Source organism: Gymnoscopelus braueri (genome assembly GCF_963280865.1).
Source record: "Gymnoscopelus braueri genome assembly, chromosome: 14".
NCBI classification, from domain to species: domain Eukaryota; kingdom Metazoa; phylum Chordata; class Actinopteri; order Myctophiformes; family Myctophidae; genus Gymnoscopelus; species Gymnoscopelus braueri.
This window is the reverse complement of record NC_137619.1, coordinates 7,683,520-7,687,271: the sequence shown is the minus strand read 5'-3', so window position 1 is coordinate 7,687,271 and position 3,752 is coordinate 7,683,520.

Below are 3,752 nucleotides of genomic sequence, written 5' to 3'. Positions count from 1 at the left end.
ATGGGAGGTGATTAACAGCCATGGGGATGGACCGTATGCTGTCAGAACCCTACTAGGATGGGTAATCAATGGTCCATTGCAGAATAAAATGCAAAGTGGGAGTGGCTGCCCCACAGCTACTGTCAATCGCACAGTTGTAAACAGGTTGGAGGAACTGCTTATTAACCAGTACAATCATGATTTCAATGAGAGGACATCTACAGACGAAGAGGAGATGTCAAGAGAGGAAAGGAAGTATATGGAACTTGTGGAGAGCTCTGTTCAGCTACAAGATGGGCATTATCAAATGAAGTTGCCTTTCAAGTCAGAAGACATTACCTTGCCAAATAACCTCTGCGTTGCCAAGCAACGTATTCGTGGCCTGGAAAGGAAACTGCAGAGGAATAAAGAGTTTCACAGTGAGTACACAAGTTTTCTCACGGATGTCATCAACAAAGGTTATGCTGAACAAGTGCCACACCATCAGTTGGAACCACAGGAGGGAAGGGTGTGGTATATACCCCACCATGGTGTGTACCACCCTAGGAAGGGCAAGCTACGGGTGGTGTTTGACTGTGGAGCGGAGTTCAAAGGGGTCTCACTCAACAGTCAACTTCTGCAAGGCCCAAACCTAACCAACTCCTTGGTAGGAGTTCTTCTACGGTTCAGACAGGAGTTTGTGGCAGTAATGGCAGACATAGAGGCTATGTTCCACCAAGTCAAAGTGGCAGAGGAGCACAGGGATTTCTTGAGATTCCTGTGGTGGCCTGAAGGGGACCTAAGGCAGAATCTTGTAGAGCATCGCATGACTGTCCATTTGTTTGGAGCAGTATCGTCACCCAGCTGCGCATGCTTTGCTCTTAGAAAGACTGCTGAGGACAACAAGCACAGCTTTCCAGTAGAAGTGACGGACACCATTAACAGAAACTTCTACATGGATGATCTTCTGAAAAGCCTGCCCTCTGACGAGGATGCTGCCCTCTTGATTACGGAGCTCAGGTCTGTCTGCCAGAAAGGAGGTTTCAATCTTACAAAATGGATCAGTAACAGCAGGAAGGTGCTCCAAAGCATTCCAGAAGAACACAAATCGAAAAACCTGCATGAACTGGATCTGGACAGAGATAAGCTGCCTATGGAGAGAGCTTTAGGTCTTCAGTGGTGCATTGAGACCGACACCTTTACTTTCAAGCTGAAGGTCAAGGAGAAGCCCCACACCAAGCGTGGCATGCTATCCATCATCAGTTCTGTCTATGATCCGTTAGGATTCCTAGCACCACTCATACTCCCTGCCAAGCTGTTGTTGCAGGAGTTATGTCGACAGAAGTGTGATTGGGACGACTCAATACCTCAAGCCTTCCAGCACAAGTGGAACAGGTGGCTAGCAGATCTTGAGAATGTGGCAGATTTCAAGATCTGTCGTTGCTTGCAGCCCAAGGATTTCGGAGGTATTGCAACTGCTCAATTGCACCACTTCTCCGATGCTAGTGAAAGCGCTTATGGTACCGTCACCTACCTCAGAATGGAGAACGAGGAAAAAGCAGTTCATGTTGCTTTCCTGTTTGGAAAAGCCCGAGTGGCTCCACTGAAGCCTGTTACCATACCCCGCCTAGAACTCACAGCCGCCGTTGTCGCTGTCAGAGTGGATAAAATGCTTCAGACAGAGCTACAGCTTCCTCTGAGGAAATCCGTCTTTTGGACAGATAGCACATCAGTCCTAAAGTACATAAAAAATGAAGACAAGAGGTTCCAAACGTTTGTTGCAAACAGGGTAACAACTATACGGGACCACTCGGATGTGTCACAGTGGCGATACATCCCCACATCACAAAACCCTGCCGACGATGCTTCTAGAGGATTGAAGGCAGAAGACCTGGTCAAACAGAAATGGATTGGGAGCCCAACGTTTCTATGGCAGCCTAAGGAAAGGTGGCCAGAAGCTCCCGTGGATGTCTACATCACTGCTGACGACCCAGAGGTTAAGCGAAATCTCTTGGTGAATGCAACCGTTGTTGATGCTGTAAACGCTACTCACCAACTGATAGCCTATTACTCTGACTGGCAGAGATTAAAGGTTGCAGTTGCCTGGATCCTTAAGCTGAAGGAGGTCCTTCTAATCCTGAGTAGGAAAAGAAAACAACTACAGCTTGTAAGCACTGGTGGTAATGGATCACCCGTATTGGACGTGCATAAGGAAATGCAAGCTGTGAGAGCTTCCCTAGGATGCCAGAAGGTGGCGCTTGACAATCTCTCAGAGGCGGAGGAATCTATAGTTTCCTTTTGTCAGCAAGAGAGATTTCAGAGTGAAATAACTGCATTAAACTGTGGAAAAGCAGTGCAGAAGAGCAGCACCATCTACAAGCTGGATCCAATCTTAGATGGAGGTCTTCTGAGAGTTGGGGGGCGACTGAATAGAGCGGCTATGCCCGAAGAGTTAAAGCACCCCCTCATCTTATCTAAAGATCAACACATCTCGAGCCTTATCCTCCGGCATTTCCACGAACTGCTGGGTCATGCAGGAAGGAATCATATACTTTCCACTGTAAGGAAAAAGTATTGGATCACAAGTGCCAATTCTGCAGTGAGGAAGATCACCACAAGCTGCAGATTCTGCAGACGTTACAGAGGAAAAACCGGTGAACAAAAAATGGCAGATTTGCCCACAGAGAGAGTTGTTCCAGATCTCCCTCCATTCACTAACGTTGGTGTAGATTACTTTGGGCCCATCGACGTGAAAAGAGGTCGAAGCATTGTAAAGCGTTACGGAGTAATCTTCACTTGCATGACAAGTAGAGCCGTTCATCTGGAAGTGGCTTACTCCCTCGATACAAGCTCTTGTATCAACGCTCTCCGAAGATTCATCTGCAGGAGAGGACAAGTCTCTCACATAAGATCGGACAACGGTACCAACTTCGTGGGAACAGAAAGAGAGCTAAGAGAGGCCTTAGCTTCTTTTGATCAAACCCTCATCGAAAGATCTCTAGCACAAAAAGGAGTCAAATGGAGTTTCAACCCACCGGCTGGTTCTCATTTCGGTGGCGTATGGGAACGCATCATCAGAATGATCAGAAAGATCTTATGTTCTGTGCTTCGCCAGCAAACACTGGACGATGAAGGCTTTCAAACGGTGTTGTGCGAGGTTGAAGCTATGCTGAATGATCGCCCCATCACCAGACCCTCTGATGACCCAAATGACCTAGAGGCTTTGACACCAAATCACCTACTCCTAATGAAAGGAAAACCAGTTCTTCCACCAGGACTGTTTGACAAGGGAGATCAATATGCAAAGAGAAGATGGAGACAGAACCAATATATCGCCGATCTCTTTTGGAAGCGATGGGTGCACGAGTACCTACCGCTACTGCAAGAACGACAAAAATGGACAAAGGAAAAAAGGTGTTTTATGCCTGGAGATATCGTTGCAGTGGTGGATTCTTCAGCACCAAGAGGATCTTGGTTGCTTGGAAGAATACTGCAAACCTTTCCTGATAAGAAAGGTCTCGTACGTTCAGTTCGTCTTCAAACCAAGACAAATGTAATTGAAAGACCTATAACTAAAATCTGCCTTTTGTGTGAAGGTACAGATTAAACCTATTGTTTGTGAGTTTTGGGTTTTCGCAATAATTAATATTGCCTGAGTATTATTGCCAGAAAGGTTTTTGTATTTTGATTTAGTTTATGGCTCTTTTGTGGAATATTGTTTAATTGCTCTGTTTTTTCTACCAGTAGCAATTAGGGGCTGGTGTGTTAGAGCCATTTGATGTCTGTCTTTTCCT